Below are 24,018 nucleotides of genomic sequence, written 5' to 3'. Positions count from 1 at the left end.
CAATATTATAACCGGGGTATTACCAATTACCATCTTTAAAATCATTAAGCTTAGGCAATTTTGACCAATTAATAATAGGTGGGTCAGTTTCAAGAAATTGGATCTAGACTCTACCCACTAACAAATTGAGTAGGATTGATTAATTCGGATTAGCTAAACAGTAAACATAATAGATGTTCCACAGCCTGTGTAGCCAATGCTAATGCATGTGGCCTACAATAAGAAATTAAAAAATCACATTTCATGTGACCACCTGTTACAAGACAAACCCAAGAGACTCGGGTGATTTTTTGACACATTAGTGCTTTAATCAAATACCAGTTTGATGTGATATTTTCAGGGTGTTAGTGGGCGTTTATTCAATAAATGCTGCTATATAGGCGTCACTTCAGTAGTTTCTCTCTCTTACTCTTTTGTATACATCAAGAATGACAAAAGTGGACTTCGGTTTTTATACACCTCAACTGTTTGTAGAAGTTTTTTTTTTTTAACTTTCACAAATAGTTAGGTATTTTTTCACTGTTACGCTGATGTGGAGCCTAGTGGCGCTTAGTGGCAACTAATTGTCATAAACGATTGCAATTATTACTTTTCTCAATTTTATCAGCAAATAAAGTATAAATGTTTATTCAATAAACGTAAATGGAATGAAACACATATTTTGTCTTTTTCATCAAACACTGGTGTGTTAAAAAATCACTAGGGGTCTTGGGTTTGTCCTGTGACAGAACCTAATCTCAATTAAATAGTTGTGGGTTTAAGTATTTTATTACTAATGTAGAGAGTTAGAGTTATCATTGGTTCCACAGCTTGTTGAACAGTTATTGCATTCAGCTAATCCTTACTTGGGTGCAACTTGGGTGGGCTAGGTCAGGTTGAGGGTCAACCCAATCACAACCCTAAAGGTACAAAACTTGAGTTCAAGCCCAGGCCAACCCAAGGTCAAACCCTAATTTATCAACCCGGCCCAACCCAAGGTCAAACCCTAATTTATCAACACAAGCCCAATCTTAAAGGTACAAAACTTGGGCTCAAGCCTGGGCCAATCCAAGGTTAAACCCTAATTTATCAACCCGGGCCAACCCAAGGTTATACCCTAATTTGTCAATCCAAGCCCAACCTTAAAGGTACAAAACTTAGTCTCAAACTTGGGTCAACCCAAGGTCAAACCCTAATTTATCAACCCGGGCCAACCCAAGGTTATACCCTAATTTATCAACCTAAACCCAACCTTAAAGGTACAAAACTCAGGCTCAAACTTGGAACAACCCAAGGTCAAACCCTAATTTATCAACCCGAGCCAATCCAAGGTCAAATCCTAATTTATCAACCCGAGCCAATCCAAGGTCAACCTTGGTTTGAAGGAAAAAGTAAGGAAAGGAAAGGAAATGTAGGGAAACCTTTACAAGCGTAGCTTGTATGGGTTTTCTTACCTTTTCCTTTAAACCAAACATAGCCTAAAGGTATAAAACTTGGGCTCAAGTATGGACCAACCCAAGGTCAAACCCTAATTTATCAACTCGGGCCAACCCTAAAGGTACGAAACTTGGGGTCAAGCCTGGGCCAACCCAAGGTCAAACCCTAATTTATCAACCCGGGCCAACCCTAAAGGTACAAAACTTGGGGTCAAGCCTGGGCCAACCCAAGGTCAAACCCTAATTTATCAACCCGGGCCAACCCTAAAGGTACAAAACTTGGGGTCAAGCCTAGGCCAACCCAAGCTTAACCGAATTTAACCCTACATAATTCAAGCTAGTCTTGGACTCAAGTTGGATCAAGCTATGTTTAGTCAAGCTTGGGGAGGATAGTTGGGTTTGAAAGAATTTTATGAATATATTTTATGTATAGTTATTTATTATTGGATTGAAGTAGAATTGACTGAAAATATGTAAAAATTCATTTAAAAATGTATATATAGTTAGAAAAAATATATTTTCATATAAAATAATACAAAGGTCAGGGTCATTTTTTTTGACTCACCCCCAACCCACAACCCTACACTTGGCAAAAATTTGAGTTGGATTGGTTCACAACTTTAATAAACAGAACGAAATATATATATATATATATATATATATATATATATATATATATATATATATATATAGTCAGACACGTGGTCTTCTTATATTCAGACAATTGTCCTTCCAATAAGAAAAACCACTAAGTTGCAAACTCAAAAACTCACCACCACGCAACGAGAAGCTCCAACTCTCAATCCCTTCCTAAAAAAATGAAAAGTGGAGATATTGCAATTCATTTCACCGAAATAGAAGGAGGTATTTGCGACAGTTCTATATGCTCAAAATTGGCGACTGAGGGGAGCATGGAGGAGTGGAGAATGGCCTCTATTCCAGCGATGGAGAATGGTGGTTAGACTGGATGGGAAGGTGGCTGATCGGGGAGGAATTTTACAGGATATAATGGCCTATGTTCCAGCGATGGAAAGGGTTGTTCTCTGACTTTTTGGTGAAAATGCAACAGTGTTAGATCTGGGTAGCCGATGTGAGAATCTATTCAAAGCTGCTACTAGAGAGGGAGTAGCAACGGTAGAAAATTGGAATCCGTACTGTAACGAGGTGGAAGTAGACTATGTGAATCCATTAGCCTGAAATTAGTGAGACTCCCATTCAATCTTTGGATAGAGGAGTTTTTTATCCAGATTGCAGCATTGTGTGGAGGCTCCTTACTAGATTACGGGTTCGTGCGTAGTACTACTCTCACACACACTCTCTCTCTCTGGGGTTTACCTAAGGTTTAAAGATTTCTCAACTGGATTCTGGAATTTCAGGTTGAGTAATTTCTTTTAATTTGTGCTGTTAATTCTATTGTTACTCATGTCGGTTTCTATTGAATGTTTCTAACCATGCGATGAAAATCATTGAGAGTGGAGTGCTTTGGTCTCACCTCAGAAAAGTTTCTTCATACTCTTCCGATGGTATGTTTATGTGTTACTCTTTACATTTTCGTTGGAGTCCGTGATTTTTCATCACATAGACCTGGAACCAGAACACAGTTTTGCCATCTAATATATGATACACTAACCTACTTTCCCATAAAGACTGTATTTGCTTCCCTCTAAAAGGATCAAAATATTAAATTAAATGAGGTTTTACAGATTGAAAAAAAAAAAAAAACCTTTATTATGAAACTGATAGAGTCCATAGAGAAATATAATAATTTTTTATACTATTTCTTATTGTTCTTTGATTTTTAATATATTTAATAAATTTCTTTTAATTTGTTGATTTTGGGTAATGTTTGAGAATAAGGGCGACTTTAGAAGAAGATCGAAGCTGAAGGCTTCTAAAATAGTTGAGGAGGTCGGATTTAGTGATGGAAAGAATGAGAAAGAAGCAGGTAGCAGTGATAATTATTGGAGAATAGGATCATTGAAACTTGGAGGAGAAGCTCTAAGGTGCATTCAAAGATACTGTATTTAGAATATTATTTGCCACCACTCAGTTTTATTTAGTTTGATGTTGGGTTATAGGTAAATTCGTTCCTAAGATACAATAGAGCCTTGAACAAGAATCTGCAACTAGCAAAATTGAAGAGTCTCCGAAGAAACCTTCTGTGAGACTGTAGTAGACCGGATTGAGAGAGAGAGAAAGAAAGTGATTTTCGAAAATGTTGTATTTGAAAGCTTGATTCACTCTCCTTAAATAGTTTGTTATGTAGAAGAGGAAGGTGCTGGTTCAGAGAAATGACTGTTTAATAGTTAATGACTGTTTAATAGTTAATGACTGTTAACTTTGAATTGTGTCTCTTGATCACAATCATGATTATTGACACATCAACGGTTAGCATCACACCAAAAAACCAAACCCACCATTCGCAAACAAAGTGTGCCTCATTGCACCGCACACACACACGCACATGTCTACAAATGCGTTGCACGATAGCAAGCCTCCATACTCTCATCTTCTATTTCTATGGAGTATAAATCAGCTCCTATTAAAAACTCAAAACAAGACCTATAATTTTTCAATGTGGGACAAGTTCAAAACTAATTTTAATAAGAGAAAAGTTATTTTCCAAAACAATTGTGCAGGTGTAATTTCTCATGTAATTAACCAATCAAACCTATTAGAATTAATCTCTAATGAGATTAAAATCCAATAATGATGGTGAGGAAGATGGTCGAGAATTAATGGATGAGGAAGAGAGGAAGGAACGGAGAAGGAAGGTCGGAGAGGTGATTGACATGAACCCACATGTTGAGGAGGAAGAAGACCCAATTGAGAGGAAGCAAAAGATGGAGATGCTTCTGACTGATTACCTGTTCTTGTGATAACTGGTATAAAAGGTCAAAGTTTCCATATTGTGTTTCACTTTTCTTTTGACATCCATATCTACATTAAGGTTACTACATTCTACATCTGCCAAGGATGACATAGAAAATCTGTTAACTGTTTTTTCTTTTCCCTTTTTTTCCACATAGATTTCGTGTGCATAAATAATCAAACTGACTCTTAAAATGACTTTTTATTTCATGGATTCTGAAGTCAATTCTTCATGCGGCTACCTTGTGTGGAGGCAGGTTTGGATAGCATCGGAAGTTGACTCGACTCTTTGGAAGAAAGGGAGAAAGGTTGAAGAAGATGATTACGTGGCAGGTAGAAGGCCACGTGGAGAAAAGAGTAAGGAAGATTCGAGTTTTAATGCATCAACCCGGGTTTAATGCATTTAAACCCAGATATTTTTAATTTCTGATAATTAATTACTCAAATTTAATACCGAAATTAATAATTATTATTTAATATTCGTATTAATTGATAATTAACTATTACCACTAATGTTAAAGTTCGGTTTAAATCGGTTTGCATTCCCAAGAAACCCAAAATTTAATGTTTTGCTGACATCTAAATAAACCGGTTCGGTTTATATTGTAAACCGTTTTAATTAGTTGCTACTAATTAATAATTAATTACTGATAATAATTAATTATTGATAATTACTTACTGCTATTTAATTACTGATAATAATGATACTTATTAATTACGACTGATAATTAATATCGATTTTAATAATGATAATTATTATTTTGGATATATTCAATTAATATTTATATTAATTCATAATATTATTATTATTAGTAATTATAATGAATAATACTATTATTATCAATTAATTATTTGAATTAGTGAAAGTTAATTTGTAAAACTTTCAATTATTCAACATTGTTAACTTAATTAATTATAAAAGCAATTATTATTTCATTATTTAACAAAAATTAATAATTATAACAAACTTATTGCTTAATATACACAAATTAAGTACTTACATAATAAGAATATATTACATCATCATCATCATCATCATCATCATCAGAATAATAATAATAATAATAATAATAATATCATTATTATTATTATTATGATTGTAATATTATTATCATTACTGATTTTATAATTAATATAATATATTACTCATAACTAATTACTGGAAATAATGAAACTTATTAATTTGAACTGATAATTAATTAAATATAATTAATAAGGAATTATTAAAACTTTCAATTATTCAATACTGTTAAACTAAATTAATTATAAAAACAATTATTATTTCATTAATTAATTAGTAGTAATAATAATAATAGTATCAATATTATTTTACTATTACTATTATGATTGAAATCATATAATTATTTATGAACTTATAATTATTAAAATATTATTAATATATTAATTATACTGATTATTATTAAAAAATTGTAAGTAGCAAAATTTAGTTACCTAACAGTATATAAGGACATGTGTTTGTAATTTTTATTTCTACTGTGAAAAATGTTCTAATAATTAACATTAATTACCAATAACAATACTTAATAGTAATATTTATTGACAAAATTTATCAAATTATATTGATTAACACTATTTATTGTGGTATCCGTATAATTTAATTACGAATTTAATACTATTAAATATATATATATATATATATATATATATATATATGTCTACATACACACACACACACACACACACACACACACACACATATATATATATATATACGTGCATGTGTATGTATGTATATATGCATGTATGTATGTAAGACATTAACTTTCCTCTACTTAGTACGGAGTCATTCACTAGTGGTGAAATGATGATAGTGATGATGATCAACGTGTCATGCAAGAGGCCTAACCATTACCGTCAAACGTGGATAGCCATGATTATGATAGACGTGTCATACAAAGGAGCCTTATTGACAGCGCAGGCTGTCCAACGTGGATAGTCAAAGTTTTCTCGTTTTTTCAGTTTTCACGTCTTGATCAAGTGCATAAAAAATTGATTTTCAGAGCATTGCAACTAAACAAACTCCTTGATTTCATAGGTTATTGGACAAATCTCATGTTTGGAATGTAGATTTTGTGTTCTTCAACAGGTGGGTTTCTGTTCTCTCATCCGTTTACTCTGTGTTAAACCATCTCTAATCTTTATCTTGGATTTAGATTTTTGACATATTTATCAAAAAATCAGTGCCTTTGGCCATCTCTCTCTTTTTGGGTTCCCACAATTTGGCAACGACAAAAAAACTTGGTTTGGCCTTCATTGCAAAGCCCTTGGTTGGTCATACTTATTGTAAATATGAATAATATTGGAAATCGGTGACTCTTGCTCCTTATAACCTCATTTGATCTAATTTTCTCGTGTTTGGCCGTTGATTTGTCAAGTTTTTGCTTCCCTTTGTGGTGAGGATGTGGATGGTGTAGTTAGTCTTCTAACTGAAATTCTTTTGGGGGCTCTTCAAACAAATAAATTCATGATCATGCGTAGGACAACCCACATCAAGCATGCGGCTTTCCGTAGATTAGTACCACCCATTGTAATTTCTCTCTGGGGAGTTCTGTTGTTGGCTTTTCTCTACCAAATTTATCATTTCACATGGGTTTCTGATGAAAATTATGAGCTAAGATATAGAACCCATGATCTGAAAGAAAAACCCATGCTCCCTGAACGTACCAATTTGTCGATTTCATTGGAGAAAAGGAATGGGTTGCCACCCAGAAACTTGGATCTTTTCCCACATCTAGCAAAGGACCATATAGTGATTGTTTTGTATGTTCACAATCGACCTCAGTATCTGAAGATAGTTGTAGAAAGCCTGTCTGAGGTAGAGGGTATAGGTGAAACTCTGTTGATAGTTAGCCATGATGGGTACTTTGAAGAAATGAATAAGATAGTTGAAGGAATTAGGTTCTGCCAAGTAAAACAGATTTTCGCCCCATACTCACCTCACTTATTCCCCAATAGTTTTCCTGGTGTCTCCCCTGGAGACTGTGAAGGTAAATATGATCTATCATCCAAGAAGAATTGCAAGGGAGATCGTGATCTGTATTGGAACTACAGGTCTCCAAGAATTGTGTCGCTAAAGCATCATTGGTGGTGGATGATGAACACAATATGGGATGGGTTGAATGAGACTATGCAACATTTGGGTAATATCCTCTTCATAGAGGAATACCACTTCATTCTTCCTAATGCATACCGGAACATTCAGCTACTTACCATGTTAAAGCCTCATAAATGTCCTCGTTGCTATGCTGTAAACTTGGCTCCTACTGATGTGAGCTCAAGGGGAGAAGGTTTGGCGAGTCTGTTTGTGGAGAAGATTGGAAATGTTGGTTATGCTTTTAACAAGACTGTTTGGAGGAAGATCCATTCAAAGGCAAGAGAATTCTGCTCTTTTGATGATTATAACTGGGATGTAACATTGTGGGCTAAGGTTTATCCCTTCTTTGGTGGCCCTGTTTATACTTTGAGGGGACCTAGGGCAAGTGCACTTCACTTTGGTACCTGTGGCTTGCATCTGGGACAAGAGGAGAATGTTGCTTGCTTTAATAATGGATCTGTGAACATAGTACTAGAAAAGGTTGACAAGATTGTGAACATCAACTCAAACTGGGAAGTGCATTTGATAAAGCATAAAACACTACATCAAGCTGGATTCATGGGCTGGGGTGGGTGGGGGGATATGAGGGATCATCAGCTGTGCTTAGATTTTGCTGAAATGTATCGCTCAGGCAATAACCCAAAACCTTGATTGAAAATTAAACTGTTAGTCTTTTTAGTAACCAATTTGTTGCAACTGGTGTGATATGGGTTACCCTTGCCTTGAGTATTCCTTTTATATCTTATTCTTAATATTGAAAGAAAGAAATTTAATTTCCTTGTAATATTTTGCTTTGGCTTCAAATATTTCTTTGTAATATTGAAACAAAGAAATCATTCCTCATATTTTGATAGTTTGGTTTTACTATTGTCTTTTTATTGTTCTGCATTTCTGTAACTTGGGGTTTGTCCAAAAAAGGTGGAGGTTTGGAAAATGGAGGGGAAGAAGGAGACTAACCTTCTAGAAATGCATAGTACAGTTTCTTTGTCACATTGATATTTACTTTGAAGTCAAATAATCTTTTCTGCTTTGGGTGGTGGACAAAAAATGCCCAGTAGTGATGTGGTTAATTAAATCTGCAGTCCCATTTACCAAAGTAGTGTAGTAATTGATGCTTGGGTTGTTTCTTGATAGTTGAAACTTTTTGATGGTATTGATGACTAGGGGTGTCAATTGGATTGGATTTGATCCAATCCGATCCAGTCCAATGTGAGTCCATTATAAATGGATCAGGTCTAATCCAATCCAATTAATATTTTGGGCTGATCCAATTCAATGTTTGGACTGTCCAATCTGTTCAAATTTGTTTTAATTTAGATTGGTTTCAACCCAAACCTGATCCATTGACACTTGTATTCTTATCTTATATCAACAAACTAGATAATGGCTTAATCCAACCCAATCCAATATAAATTTATTATGGATGGACCAGGTCCAACCAATCTAATAAATATTTTAGGCTGGATTAGTCCAATCCAATATGTCTTATTGGTCCATCCAAATTAGTTTTGGACTAGACGGGTCCAATCCAAAACCGATCCATTGACATCCTTATTGATGACATGTCAGAATAGTTATTAATTAGAATATAAAACATGAAATATTTAATTACATTTACAAAGGTCTTTAGGATGAGGATGAAACTTGTTACTTAACAGGACTCCTCAGGATACAGATCTATCAGTTTGATATAGCTTTGGCACTTTAATCACAAGGACCTTGTGCAACAGAATTGTTAACTAAGCAAGTGCTAGAAGTTTATACCACATGTATTTCAGTTTTAGATGTTAAGATGTCGATTCCAATTTGTGATAAGCACTTATTGTTCTAATATTCTCCCACATTTAACATAAAGATTTGACCAAACTAAATGCAGACACCCATCTTAGATCCATTCTCCTGCACAATTAACTACTGACTACATTTCAAGAGATTACGGAAAGAGAACTTTAAGCTAATCTACAAACCAGATTTTTGGAGTTGCTCAAGGCCAACTCTCTGGTTATGCGTTACTCTTTTGGTTAATTGGATTCAACACTTTGGTGGTTGATGGATAGAAGATTTAATGTGTCAATGCCAATGGGACTTTGCGGTTTGAGTCGTAGTTTTTCAGTCTTTCCAAATGCTCAAATTGCTCCCTTTTTTTTCTTTATTTATGAAATATTAAAGTTAAGAAGACAGAAGTGCTCTCTCTCTCTCTTGTAATGATATGATGATATTTGTGAAACAGTATTTGTTTGAAATGTTGTTACTTAGTTGACTATATAAAGTTGAGTCTAGGTGGTATCGAGTTCCTTTCATTTTATAAATAGATGAAACCATTCGGTGACATGCAACTTATCTGCTCCATACCTCAATATAACAGGCTACATAACACAACATTCCATATCTCAAATTGATTTTATACCATTATATATATTTGATATCTTTTTCTTAATCCGCTTAAGGTTTTTTTTTTCTACAAAACACCCAATAAGACATGAAGGGTAGGATATTATTTGAAATTTCATATTTTTTGTTCAATTAGATTTGGCATGTTGTAGCTTAACAAGTATTAGGGGTGTTCAAATTTAGTTACTAGTTTGGTTTACTCAGTTTTTGGTTTGGTCTAGTTTGTTAAGTTTTAAAAATATCGGTTTTCAGTTTTTGGTTTGGTTTCACTACAAGAAAATTGGTCTAAGGTGGCGGTCGCATGACTTCTGGCTTAGGTGTGAAGACCACCGGCTTAGGCAAAAAAAAACCGCCGACCTTGAAGACCAGCCTAAAGCTGTTCAATTAACTCTAAAGCGGCGGTATGCTGAACCACCAACTTAGCATTAATAAAAGTGGTGGTTCCGACCACTGCCTTAGATTTACCAAATCTCATGACAATTGATACATAATTTAAATAAAAAAATGAAACTAAAAAATCTATTAACTGAATTATTAATTATTATAATATCTAAAACAATTATCTAAATACAATATCCAATTGACATATAAAAGTACAAGGAATTAAAAAAAATCAATTTCTTGGATAATGTAACATGTCTTCCAATGCAAATCCACTTGACATAATGGTTGAACCTGCAAATCATACCATATAAATTGTTAGGGAATGAAGTATGTGTTGGGAAATTGAGTCATTGTAACTTTGGAGGAGAAGCTCTGAGGCACGTTTGAAGACACTGTCTTTAGAACATTATTTGCCCCCACTCAATTTCACTGAGTTTGTTGTTGGGTTACAGGCAAATCCGTTCCCAGGATACAACAGAGCCTTGGGTGAGAATCTGCAACCAGCAAAGTTGAAGAATCTCCGAAGAAACCTTCTGTGAGACAGTAGTAAACCGGACTGAGAGAGAGAGAGAGAAAGTGAATTTCGAAAAAATGTGTGTTTTTTGAAGTCAGATTCATACTCCTTAAATAGTTTATGAAGAGGTATGAAAAAAAGGTAGGTGCTAGTTCAGAGAAGGCACCTTGAACAGTCACAATTTCAAACATTGTGATTGCTTAAAAGGTAGTTAACAGCTAATGATTGTTAACTTTGAATTGTGCCTCTTGATCACACCCGATCGAATGGTGACCGTTGATCTCATCAACGGTGATCAACGGTCAGCATTGCACCAAAACCAAAGCCGCCCTTCGTGAGCCACGCGGGTGCGAGCAAAGTGCTCCTCATTGCGCTGCACACGCGCGCGCGCATTGCGCGATATCAAACCCCCATACTCTCCTCTACTATTTCTAAGGAGTATAAATCAGATCCTATTAAAATACTAAAAACAAAGCTTGTAATTTTCCAATGTGGGATAAGTTCAAAACTGGGTTTTGTAAGAGAAAAACTAATTTTCCAAACAAGTGTATAGGTGCAATTTCTCATGTAATTGACCGATCAAAACCATTGGATTTAATCTCTTATGAGATTAAAATCCAACAGTATATTTATCATTAAAAAATTGGTCAATGCTCAAAATACAAGATCAAGTAAAATGAAGTGAAAATCTTTAAAAGAATATTGTTTTCTTACTTTGTAAGGGCTGACTTTGGCCAATTTGGACATTTGACACTTGAGTTGCAAAAGAATATCTGTTAATTATTTATAAGATCAAAAAAATGCAACTGATAAACAATTTAAAAAATGCAATGTAGGCAAAGAATGGAAAAACTTTGTGGAGGTTTAAGTAATACACCATTAAGAAAGTGAACTAATATTTAAGTACAAATGCAAAGAAGGTATAAAAGAATATCGTTTTCTATGTGAGGGCTGATTTTGCTCTTCAACTTAGACATTAATCTTCACTATAGCAATTATTTGACGCTTGAATCACAAATAATCTTCACTTTAGCAATTAAGAGGCGGAAGGTCTTTGCTAATGGGACAAAACTGTTTTTGACTAGGATGAGTAAGGAGAGCAGATTGAATGGCATCCTTCCAACCCCACACCCTAAGAGTTGCTATGGCTCACTGATGACAACTTTGACATAACAACCTTGCCAAAGCAAAGCACCCTAAGAGGAGTCTGGATCTGCCCACGAGAAATCTGTCTACGTTTATCTCAGTCATATGTGGAAAACATCTCATCCTCAGCATAGTATTATGCAAGGGTAAATATTCCCAATTCACAGGGTTAGTGTATTGTGTGTAGGAGTGGGCAGAGTTATCATGGGCAGGAGATCCGGAGTCCCCTAAGAGACGTATGCATGTCTCTTTGAACCCCTTTTCCCTCGAAAAGACATGCATGTAGATGTGGTCCAAGTTGGATTCTTCCAATTAATAAATCACATGATATTTACATGACCTGCTTGGATTCATTTGCATTAAAATCAATCGGATTAGATTCTTTGCCCATTAGATTTGGGTGGGATCAGACATGGACTATTTGCTTATGGGCCCATATTGGATTGGACCATAAATTGGTCCATTGACACCCCTATAGATGAGATCGATCGGCTTCCCTCAGGGCAAGCTCATGCCCACATCGTTCCAACCGCCATTTGCAACCTTGCATTGGGAATATCTCCCCATGAAATAAAAGCACATAAGTATGAAGATATTCCCAATGCAAGGTTGTAAAGGCTTCTCTAATGAGCTTTGCCCTGTTGGAAGCTGAACTGGGTAGAAGTGAAAGATCCGGGTATTACCCAAGCAAGGATCATGTTTTAAGATCAGAAAGAAAACAATATATAGAATAAAGGTGTAATGAGATTATTAGATTTTCCCCATTAATAAATTTATTGTTCAAATGTTTTGTTTGAACTTTGAAGCAAAATTAAGTATATGAAACAAATAGGAGAAGAACACAATTGATGTGGCGTAATCTGGCTGCTCCCTGCTGGAGACGATCTGGCTGCCAACATCGACAGGGACTAAGTAACCTGCAAGACAGTTGAATCAGAGATCCCGTGGTGGCTTACCCGTCGGGGACACTCCGATGGCTAAGTTAGCACGTAGTAGAGAGCTTGAAGATGATATCAGAGAATTAGAGAGCTAGAGAGCAAAGATTACACATCATACCTTCGCCCTTGGGGGGTGAGGTCTTTATATACCAGAGTCCTTGTAGGTTTGGTGGAGCAGTTCCTAGATCCTCGCTGTGATGGGATCCGCTTTCATGTTAGGTAGGGATAATGCCACCAACCGGTAATGTTGCCCATCTCCGCCTGAATCGGGGAGTGGGTAGCTAATATAGCGGTTAAGGTATGATCCCATAAGATGTGGGGTTCAGTGGTGAACTCCTCAGAGTTGTCATGCGGAGGTCGTCCTGACTAGGTAGCGAGTTGCCTGTGAAGTGTTGGGCTACTTGGTGGCGAGCTGCCTAGTGGCAAGCTGCCTGAGCTCGTGCTCTTCAGACCTGACCTGCTCTGAATGCCGAAGTGCCATAGTACTGAGATGATCTTGCACCGAGGTAGGCTTGTCCCGAGGTGAACTCTTTTCGATGTGGGCTTAGTTGTCCGAGTTCGATCTGTAGCGGACTTGGTACCGCTATCCTGGTTGCGAACTGGTACTGAGGGGATCTTAGTTCGAGATGATCTTAGCCCGAAGTAACTCTAGTTTGGGGTAACAAGGTGCCTGAGGTTGCTTTGTAGCGAACTGATCATGCTAAGTTGTCACTTATGCCAAGTCACATCCACGTGTCTCCCTGTTATGAGGTCGGGCCAAATTTCCCTTCACCAATTGCCCCCCAGTCCCCGAACCAGGGGTCTTGACCTGGTGCGGGGAGTTCACGATGTGACAAGTGGATTTGGCTCGAAGTCCAGGCTGTTATGTCAGATAGATCGCTGGTCAGACCAGTTCGGCTACTCAGCTCAACCAAGAATAACCCAGGTCGCGTGCGGTTTATGCGCAGATGTCACGCGATCTAAAAATTCCGTGGACGCCAAAAAACGCGTTAAACTGATTTCGACCTCAAGGATCGTGCAGCCAGTTTTCTTAAGAGTCGTTATTGCTCTGATCTTGACCGTTGATTCTTCAGTATAGTGGCTATAAATAGGGGGGTCCCGAGACTCATTTTTCTCGCCACAAGTTCACAAATTTGTTCTGAGGTCGCGTCGGGATCCTTCAGCTCGCTCTTCTCTTTGTCTTCCAAGGTCAGCCTTCTTTTTGGTGAGTCTGTGTTTTCTTGTTCTTCCTTTGTTTTTTAACCATGTCCAGTTCTAGCGTAGACAGACTTTTAGGTAGTTCTAGCGAGGTTGTGGGTGTCGTGGTGCAATCCGCGGCCCCTACTGAAAAGGTCAGCTCGCCGTAGGGTGACTCCCCTCTTCTGTCTTTAGTGGAAGCCTTCAGCACGCTCTTCTCTTTGTCTTCCAAGGTCAGCCTTCTTTTCGATGAGTCTGTGTTTTCTTGTTCTTCCTTTGTTTTTTAACCATCTCCAGTTCTAGCGTAGACAGACTTTTAGGTAGTTCTAGTGAGGTTGTGGGTGTCGTGGTGCAATCCGCGGCCCCTGCTGGAGAGGTCAGCTCGCCGTAGGGTGACTCCCCTCTTCTGTCTTTAGTGGAAGCTTCTACTCCCAAAGTTGAGCCATCGCGGCTCAAGGAGACCGAGGTTCAGGAAGAGGGTCCATCCTCTAGGACAGAGGCCCCATCTTCTTCCCTGGCTCGGAATCCAATTGACTTCTATCCTTCCACTCTAACTTCTGATAGGCTAATGTACCTTGTAGCTCGCTATCGTCTTTTCGATAGCTTGGTTTTTAGCCTTCCCTTAGGTCAATACCCTTGGGCTCATGATCACCATGAGCTCACGGTTTTTGAGGAGCAGCTCACGGCCGGGCTGTGCTTCCCGCTTCACCCTTTCATTATAGAGGTAGTTAAGTTTTTTAAACCATCGACCAACTACATCCGAACTCTATTCGAAATATAGTTGGTACTATCTCTTTGTTCCACACATACAACCGGCCTCTGTACTTAGACACCTTCAGCTCGATCTGTGCGATCAAGCGGAACTCTGCTTGTCTGTGCGGGGACGTCAGACAAAGCTACTATATCTCACCTTGGCCTGGTTTCAAAATCCTATTCGGCTGTCTGAACAAGGTTCCCTCCTGGAAAAGGAGGTATTTCATTGTCTGAAATCCTGAAGGGTGGTCTTTTCCAACCCACTGGAGGGTATCTATCAAGGATCCCGGGGTGAGCTTGGATGTAGAAACTAGGGCAGTCATCAACTCGTGGAGGGACCTCGGCCTCGAGATGAAGGATTTCTTGGCTGAGGAGAAGCTTGTGCGAGCTGGTTTGAGCCCTCCTAGTAGGTTTTCACCTTGGTTCTTTATTTTAAAGTTCTTTTTAATTCGTGGCTAACCTTTTGTTCTTGCAGTTGCCATGTCGGAGGTCGATGCCGAGAACCTTCTCAAGAGTTCTCAGAGGGGAAGAAAAGGAAGGATTCGAAGAGGCTTCGCCAGGAGGCCAGTCCTTTAGCCCCTGCCTCATCCGAGGTCTAGACTGTGGAGCCGATCTCTGCCGAGCTCTCCGGGGAGGAGGTTTGTCCTCAACCCCCCATAGTGGACCTGGACGACGACCAGGAGGAGGGTGCTCGGTCTCATGAACTGGGGAGCACTTCTGTACCCGAGCGGAAAGTGTCCAACCTCGCCGGCTGGGGAGTACTTCTGCACCGAGACCCAGGCCTTCCAGTGAGAGCATAATGACTCTCAAGCTCGCGATGCGTGAGAGCAGGGATGCCACCTTCCCTGACAAAGTCGTGGAATGGGTTGATATGTCCACAGCCCTGCTTGGAGCCCGAGCTGTCGGTTACTGCATGGTGGTAAGTACCTTATTTAACAGTTTATTTTTATTAATTGCAAGTATACTTACTTCGGTTTTGTTTGCTAAGTGAATTCCGCCATTCAATAGCTGATGTGTCTAAGATCCGTCTAAAGCGGGCTCTAGAAGCCGAAGAAAAGGCACGTGAGATTCACCGCAAACTAGACCTAGCTCGGGGTGAAATACTTCGGGCCAAGAATGGAGCCCGAAGCCAGCAAAAGCTGATTTTGGCCATGATTGAAGAGAAGGAGAAGCAGCAGGAACTGATCTCCGCACTGACTGAGGAGAAAACAAAGCAGCAGGAGCAGATCTCGACAATGACCGAGGAGAAGGCGAAGCTTCAACGAGAAAATGAGAGTCTCAAAGCGATGATTCAGGAGCGGACTGAGATCTTCGAGACCGCTATCCAAGAGGCGCGAGTTGAGGAAAGAAGTCGCGCTGCCGAACGCTTCAAGGAATCCTTGGAGTTCCACGATCTCTAGGTCGAGTATGGATCGAGCTCCTACCGCTCCAGGTTCAAGCTGTGCCGGTACTTAGTGCGGCAGAAGTTCCCTGACCTTGATCCCGGAGTCCTTACTATGTCCGGCCTTACCCCCAAGGTGGCGAAGGCAGAAAACGAAGAGCCTAGCTCATCCGAGGAGGAAAGTGACAATGAAGCCGAAGAGGCGGGCCCCTCGGGTCAGGAGGACATGAAGACCGACCCAGCTGACAATCCTTCTAAGTGATTATGGCTCTTTCTTTTCTCTGTGTTTTGAATGTATGCCCCGAGGCCACCGAGCTCGGGTTACAACGAAGTCTCTGTACTCACATTTTTTCAATCAATGAAATATAACTTTTTCTGAGCAATCTTTATGCAAAGTAAGAATTGTATAGGTTACCCGAATTGCCGAGCTACCGAGTTGGACAACAAGTAAGGATAACCAAAGTAAAAATTTGTCCAAGTATTTGTTACCTCGAACTATCTACTCGGACTATTAGTAGGGGCAACTTTACGTAAGGCATGCCAAGGTGAGTGCTATTGCAGGGTAGATACCCGATCTATCTGCGTATGGGCTACTCATTTAAATGTTGGTTCCCTAACGGGCCCGAACTGTAATTGTTGCCGAGGTGGTATAGACATCGCAGGGTTTATACCTGAGTTGTCTATGCCTTAGGCATTAGAAGTAACTTGTCAATGCCAAATAGGTGACTAGGTCTTAGATGCCCATGCCGAAGAGGCGACTGAGACTTAGCTCGCCCATGCCGAAGAGGTGACTGGGACTTCGGTGCCCATGCCGAGGAGGCGACTGGGACTTAGCTCGCCCATGCCGAAGAGGTGACTGGGACTTAGCTCGCCCATGCCGAAGAGGCAACTGGGACTTAGGTGCCCATGCCGAAGAGGCAATTGGGACTTAGCTCGCCCATGCCGAAGAGGCGACTGGGACTTAGCTCGCCCATGCCAAAGAGGCGACTAGGACTTAGGTGCCCATGCCGAAGAGGCGATTGGAACTTAGCTTGCCCATGTCGAAGAGGCGGTTGGAACTTAGGTGCTCATGCCAAGGTCACTTGTTAAATCGGCCTTTTAGTCTTTGGACTTCTGGGAGTGACTCGCAGTCCGTTCTTCAGTTCGGCAATCACAGGTAGTATCGCCTTAGATTGTTGATGTTCTACGCCCGAGGTACTTGCTTTCCTTCTAAGGTTTCGTGCTCATGCGTACCTTCCCCGAGTACCCGCTTTACTCGGTAAGGACCTTCCCAGTTCAGTCCGAGCTTACCTACATCGGGCTCAAGAACCATAACTTTCCGAAGGACCAAGTCTCCAACACGGAAGTGCCGCTTCCTGACCCTGGCGTTATAGTACCGAGGCACTCTTTGCTGGTAGGCTGCGGTCCGGATATATGCGAGGTCTCGTACTTCTTCCGCCAGGTCGAGGTTGGTACAGAGCTCATTATCATTTTCTTCGTCGTCATATGCCTCCAGGCGTAATGTAGGTACTTCGATATCGGTTGGGATTACTACTTCCGTGCCATAGGTGAGGTTAAAGGGGGTTTCACTTGTGGCAGTCTTGATAGTGGTTCGTTAAGCCCATAGCACGCTGGGCAGCTCATCTACCCAAAGTTCCTTAGCTCAGGCTAAGCGAGCTTTTAGTCCGCGGAGTATGTCTCTGTTCGTGACTTCCGTCTGCCCGTTTGTCTAAGGGTGTGCTACCGAAGTGAAGTTCTGTTATATTCCCATCTCGGCACACCAGTTCTGGAACTTAATATCTTCGAACTGCTTTCTGTTGTCAGAGATGAGCACTCGAGGCAGTCCGAAGCGGCATACTATGCTCTTCCAAAAGAAGTTTTGTACAGTTCGAGCTATGATTGTTGCTAGGGATTCCACCTCTACCCACTTAGTAAAGTAATCCACTACTACCACCAGGAATTTCCTCTATCTTGTCACTGGTGGGAATGGTCCAAGAATGTCGATTCCTCACTGTGCGAAGGGCCATGGGCTGGTGACGTACTTCAGGTTGGCAGCAGGTTGGTGATGGATGTTGGCATGCCCCAAGCATTTATCGCATTTCTTGACAAGCTCAAGTGCGCCTGCCTTCATCGTAGGCCAGTAATATCCTTGTCATAGCGCTTTCTGGGTGAGAGCCCTGCCCCCCAAGTGTCCGCCACATAGGCCTTTCATGAGTGTCGTGGAGAACGAGCTCAGCCTCTGAAGGTTGCAAGCAGCGCAAGTAAGGGAGCGTGTAGGATCTTCGGTACAGCCGTCTGTCTATCATGACGTACTTGGCTACCTGTCGCTCTACCCTTCTGGCCACATTGCGATCTGCAGGTCGGGTTCCGTGAAGCAGGTAGCTCGCGAGTGGGTCAATCCAGCTCGGCTCTGTTTGTGCAACAGGAGCGACCTCTTCTGCCCCCCCCCCCCCAAGAATGTTGAGCCGAGGTAGGTTCTCTATGTACACGGTCCTCATGGTATTATTGCTCGTGCTGGCTAACCGGGACAAGGCATCGGCCTTAGCATTCTCGGACCTTGGAATCTGCTTGATGAAGTACGATTGGAAGTTTTGTAGAACTTCCCTGGCTTTGGCTAAATAAGCAGCCATGGTGGGGTCGCGAGCTTCGTAATCATCGGTGACCTGGTTGACCACGAGCTGGGAGTCGCTGCAGATGACGATGTGTTTCGCTTATACCTTGTTCGCAAGTGTGAGCCCGGCTAGTAGTGCTCCGTACTCCGCTTCGTTATTAGATGTTGCGAACTCGAACCGAAGTGTGTACTCCAGTTTCACCCCGCTTGGCCCATGCAGAATAGCGCCGGCTCTGCTTCCTTGTTGATTGAATGAGCCGTCTACATGGAAGATCCAGGGCTCCTCGTCCCAAGTTGGCTTTGCTCTAACCAGGGCTGGTGCCGTACTGGTCAAAGCTTCCTCTTTCTACTCGAGCTCAATCAATTTGGGGGTTGTGGTGCTGAAGGTGCATTCTGCCACGAAGTCGGCCAAGGCTTGGGCCTTAATCACCGTCCGAGGCTCGTACCGGAGGTCGTACTCGCTGAGTTCGATGGCCCACTTCGTCAGTCTGCTGAATACCTTGGGCTTGAGTAAGACTTGCCTCAGAGGTTTGTTGGTGAGAACGACGACTGTGTGGGCTTGAAAGTATGGACGAAGCTTTCGAGCTGTTGTGACCAGCGTGTACGCCAACTTTTCGATCTCTGGGTACCTGGTTTCGGCATCCTACAAAATTTTACTCACATAATAGATAAGTCGTTGGACCCGATCTACTTCCTTTATTAGTACCAAGCTGACCACCTCATCGCTCGCGGAGAGCTACAGCTTTAAAACATCACCCTCCTCGGGTTAGGTCAGAACCGGGATACTAACTAGGTATTTCTTCAGCTCATCGAAGGTGAGCTAGCATTCTTCAGTCCATTCAAAGTCTTTACTTTTCTTAATTGCCTTAAAAAAAGGCAGGCAGCGATCTGCTGACTTGGACATGAAGTGGCTTAAAGCAGCCATACAGCCATTCAGCCTTTGAACCTCTTTCAATTTGCGAGGTGGCTTCATATACAGGATAGCCTTTATTTTTTTGGGGTTTGTTTCGATGCCACATCGGTTAACTATGTAACCCAGGAATTTACCCGATGTAACACCAAAGACACACTTGTTAGGGTTCAATTTCATACTATACTTGCGCAGAATTTCAAAAACACATTGCAAGTCACTTATTAAACAGTTCAAAAATTGGGTTTTGACGATCATGTCGTCTACATAGCATTCAACCTTATTGTCGATCAACGGTTCAAACAGTTTGTTGACAAGTCTTTGGAAAGTCGCCCCGACATTTTTTAGCCCGAAGGGCATAACCTTGTAACAATACAATCCTAGTTCAATTATGAACGTTCTTTTTTCCTCGTCGGCGGGGTCCATCTTGATCTGGTTATAGCCCGAATATGCGTCCAGAAAACTCAGCAACTTGTGCCCTGAGGTCGCGTCCACTAGACGGTCGATCTTAGGGAGTGGGAAACAGTCCTTCGGGCAAGCTCGATTCAGGTCGGTATAATCGGCTGCAAAGAGTTTCCCGACCTCCTCATCGACTATCCCCCAGCGCTCCGAGGCGAGGTTGTGTTTCTTCTGTCTAACTGGCCTGACTATAGGATCAGTATTTAGCTTATGAGTTATTATTTTTGCATCTATACCGGGCATTTCTACTGCAGACCATGCGAATATATCTAAATTTTTAAGTAAAAAGCTTACCAACTGAGAACGGAGAGGCTCCTCGATCATTGATCTGATCTGGAGGGTCCTAGCTGGATCTTCTGTTGAGGTCGGGATGTGGACCATCCCCTCGGTTGGCGTAGCTCGCTCCTCAAAATACTCCACAGGTCGCTCTAGCTCGAGGTCGTCTGCCAGCTTGGCTTTCCCTTTGAGGGCGGCAACATAGCACTTGCGGGACTCGAGCTGGTCGCCTCGCACTATTCCAAGTCCGAAGTTCGTGGGGAACTTCATAGCCAAGTAATAGGTGGACACCACTGCGCAAAGCGCGTGGGCGATAGGCCGACCTATAATGGCATTGTACGGGGAGGGTCGCGACCACCAAGAAGGTGTGCTCGAACCTCGCGGTGCTAGGCAGGGTGCCGATCTCCACAGGTACTGAGATTTGCCCTAGGGAACTGACTTCTTCTCCGCTAAATCCTACCAAGGGAGTGCTTTTTGGCTTGAGGTCGCCTTCCTGGAGCTGGAGCTTGTCAAACGCGTCTTTGAACAGGATGTCTGCTGAACTGCCGGAGTCGACTAGAATACACTTCACCTCGAAGTCGTTGACCCTCATCTTTATAACCAGTGCATCATCATGGGGGTATTGGACCCCACGTGCATCGTCTTCCGTGAAGAATATCGGGTCTTCGAGCCTAAGTCACTTCGACAGATTCTGCTCTTCGTGTTCCAGTTCGCGAACTGAGTATTTCCTTACGGCCGAGGTGTAGCCTGTGACTATGGATCCGCCAGTGATCGTGTTAATCATCCCGTGGATCGGTCTCTCCTCGGGCAATTGTCTTTGCGGTTGCTCGTTGTGCCGGCTGCTGGACTCGGGAGCATCTCTCATTTGCTCCTCTTGCCGATCTACTTGGTTTTTATTGTCTCTTTGTACTAAATTTTTTAAGTATCCGCAACGGATGAGCTCTTCTATCTCGTCGCGGAGGGCTTTACAACTTTCAGTACTATGACCATGGTCTCTATGGAAGCGACAGTACACATTTTTATTTCTTGTGGCAGGGTCTCCACTCAACCGAGGTGGCCACTTTACGAAAGGGGCATCTTTGATCGCCAAGAGGATTTCTCCCCGCTTTGCGTTGAGGGGTGTGAAGTTCATTCTTTCAACCGGGGGAGTTCGGGAATGAAAACCTGACATGTTCCCTCCCCTGGTTGGGGACTTGCTTTTCCTCCTTTTGCCGCCACCATTGTTCGAGCTGTTGTCTTCTCTCTTTCTTTTCTCCATCGGGGCTTCAGTCATTTGGTTCATCTCCTCTTCGGTCCCGATGAACTAATCGGCGAGCTTGAGGAATTCGGTGATGTCTTTAGTCTTGTTTGCCACCACATGCCACTTGAACTCCCTGTGGGTGATACCCTTCTTTGCTGCCGCGAGTCTTACGGCGGGATCTAAGTCTGGGATTAGCAAACAAGTGTCGTTGAAGCGTTTGATGTAGCTTCGAATCAACTCTCCTTCCCTCTGGACTATGCTGAGGAGGCTTTCTTGTGACCTCGGACACTTCTTGCTGGTGATGAAGTGCGAGGTGAACAACTACACAAGTTGTGCCCAACTTCTAATTGTTCCGGACGCGAGGTTTCTGTACCACGTGCGAGCTACCCCTTTGAAGGTCGTGGAGAAGGCAATGCACATGCAAGCCTCCTCTGCCCCGGCGAGGTGCATCTGGGACTAGAAAGAGTCTACATGGTCACTTGGGTCAAAAGACCCATCATACTTATCTAGGGGGGGACCCTGAAGTCCTTCAGCATCAGAGTGGCCAGGAGCTCGGAGGACAGAGGAGAGGGCACAAAGAGGAGGGGAGTGGTTTTTGTGATTTTCGAGCTTACCTCCACCTTACCTTTAGGCTGCTCAAGTCAGCTAGGTCCAGCGAGCTGGCTTGGATCTACTGCTAGAGGTGCCTTAGCATGTCGCCTTCGCTGCTGCTTGACTGGTTCCACAGCAGTGTTGCTGACTTCCGCGCTGTCAGATGGTGTCTTGGCCGGAAGTGATTCGGACTGTTGACGCCAGCTACTACAGACAGAAAGGCCTTGTTTGGAGTCCGCGGCTAGGACCTCGAACTAGTTTCCCGCGAGTGAACCTTCGGGTTGCGAGGGCTGGGGTGGATCAAGTATCTCCCGACCTGTTTACTTGCTGCGAGGTGGGAGGAACAACTTGCCTCTCCCTCCTGCTGTGAGATGAGACCTGGGAAGTCTCTCCCCGACGAAGAGGACGGTTGTTCTGGCGACGAGGCTTGCTTGGTGTGATCGGACACGAGGGCGGGACTGGCTGTTGATTCTGCAGCAGCAGTGGGAACTGCTGCTGGTATTTGTGGTGCAAAACCTGCTATTGGTAATGCTAGAACTCCTGGACCTGCTGTATTTGGACTTGAATAGCCCGCACACAGTGTACTAGGTTATTAGTTGGTTCTGTCCAACTCTAGGGGGAACCACAAAGGGTTCAACGGAAGTCGCACCCACTACAGGGGGAAGTGGGGCGTTCACGGGCACAGTCAGTGCTGGGATCCCACCCGCGGAGAGCGGTATGGTGAACTGACCTATGCAGACAGACGGGAACTGAGATTTCCCCCCGGAGACATTTGCTTCGTTGTGTTGTCCGGCGTTGCTGGAGGAAGCCATGGATTTGATTTTGAGCTTGAGATTTTGGAAATGGAAACAAGGGCTTTTAGTATTGAGTTCCCCCAGACGGCACCAAATGATGTGGCGTAATCCGGCTGCTCCCTACTGGAGACAATCTGGTTGCCAGCAACGACGGGGACTGAGTTACCTGCAAGACAGTTGAATCAGAGATCTCAAGGTGTCTTACCCGGTGGGGACACTCCAATGGCTAAGTTAGCACGTAGTAGAGAGCTTGAAGATGATATCAGAGAATTAGAGAGCTAGAGAGCAAAGATTACACATCATACTTTCACCCCTGGGGGTGAGGTCTTTATATACCGGAGTCCCTGCGGGTTTGGTGGAGCAGTTTCTAGATCCTCGCTATGATGGGATCCGCTTTCGTGTTAGGTGGGGATAATGCCACCAACCGGTAATGTTGCCCATCTTCGCCTGAATCGGGGAGTGGGTGAGTTAATATAGCCGTTAAGGTACGATCCCGTAAGATGTGGGGTTCAGTGGTGAGCTCCTCAGAGTTGTCATGTGGAGGTCGTCCTGACTAGGTAGCGAGCTGCCTGTGAAGTGTCGGGCTACTTGGTGGCGAGCTGCCTATGAAGTGTCGGGCTACTTGGTGGCGAGCTGCCTGAGCTCGTTCTCTTCAAACCCGACCTGCTCTGAATGCCGAAGTGCCATAGTACTAAGATGACCTTGCACCGAGGTAGGCTTGTCCTGAGGTGAACTCTTTTCAGAAATATACATATTATATATAAAATTTTTGATATATAAAATATCAGTTTTAATCCATCAAATCATTTTTAATTTCTAGGCATCCAGCCTTTGCTTTCTTAGACTTGAATCCTTTACAGTTCACACCGAGAGAATCATTCACAAAACCGACCCAAACCGATTTAAACCGACCATATCGGTTTTACTTAGTACTGGGTTGGTTTCGGTTTCATTTCTAGGTAAGCCGATCAGATCAGGTCGGTTAGAAAAACGCCAGTAAATCGACCCAACCCAACCCGTGAACAGCCCTAACCACGGTTGGTCAAAAGAACGTCCATCAGATAACGGCTCTTC

General features: G+C 42.2%; 1 pseudogene; it reads left to right on the top strand.

The window, feature by feature from the left end:
• The first annotated feature begins 6,323 nt into the window (after positions 1–6,323).
• Positions 6,324–8,052, top strand: LOC104602893 (alpha-1,6-mannosyl-glycoprotein 2-beta-N-acetylglucosaminyltransferase pseudogene; annotated as a pseudogene).
• Positions 8,053–24,018: the final 15,966 nt, after the last annotated feature.

Source organism: Nelumbo nucifera, chromosome 1, assembly GCF_055504915.1.
Source record: "Nelumbo nucifera cultivar China Antique chromosome 1, China Antique-T2T, whole genome shotgun sequence".
Classification (NCBI taxonomy): domain Eukaryota; kingdom Viridiplantae; phylum Streptophyta; class Magnoliopsida; order Proteales; family Nelumbonaceae; genus Nelumbo; species Nelumbo nucifera.
The sequence above is the reverse complement of the archived record's forward strand: the minus strand, read 5'-3'. Positions and strand labels throughout refer to the sequence as shown.